General features: G+C 31.4%; 1 non-coding gene across 1 annotated transcript; it reads right to left on the minus strand.

Annotated features, from left to right (window-relative positions):
- Positions 1–540: 540 nt before the first annotated feature.
- LOC116156626 (U6 spliceosomal RNA) lies at positions 541–646 on the minus strand. The gene has a single exon (XR_004140471.1). It is a non-coding gene; the product is annotated as a U6 spliceosomal RNA (small nuclear RNA).

A 646-nucleotide genomic window follows, 5' to 3' on the forward strand; every position in this document is an offset into this window, starting at 1 on the left:
TTAATCTTTGCCAAATTACTTAGCATAAAATGCTATCTCACTTTTGTTTAATCCTAATTACCAGGGAAGTGGAACAGTCTATGTGGTTACTTGCCATTTGGTTTCCTTTCTTTGTGAATGGCTTGTTCAGATTGTTTGCCCATCTTTCTATTTTATGGTCTTTTTCTTATTAATTTATAGATTTTTAAAATGTGCATTCTTTGTACTAATGTTTTCTTAACTATGTCATCAACATCTTCCAGTAGTGTGTCTTTGCATTTTATTTAGCTGATCTTTGTCATATAGAAGAATTCAATTGCTTTCATGAGTTAAATTTTGTGTTTTATTTAAGAAATTCTTTTACTACAGGGTCATAAAGACATTCTTATATTTCTTGATACTCTCCACATTGTCTTCTCATAATTTTAAACTTTTGCATTTCATAGTTAGGCTTTTTATTAACCTGGAGTTCATTTTTATATGTGGAATTCATTTTTAAAAATAAAGGTAATCAGTTTTCTTGCGTCATTAGACAGCCCATTCTTTCCCCACAATTTTTTTGTTAATATGGAGTGCTTCATAAATTTGCATGTCGTTGTTGTGCAGGGGCCATGCTATCTGCTCTGTATTGTTCCAATCTTAGTATATGTGCTGCAGCAGCGAATAC

This window comes from Camelus dromedarius, chromosome 11 (genome assembly GCF_036321535.1).
Source record: "Camelus dromedarius isolate mCamDro1 chromosome 11, mCamDro1.pat, whole genome shotgun sequence".
Lineage (NCBI taxonomy): Eukaryota > Metazoa > Chordata > Mammalia > Artiodactyla > Camelidae > Camelus > Camelus dromedarius.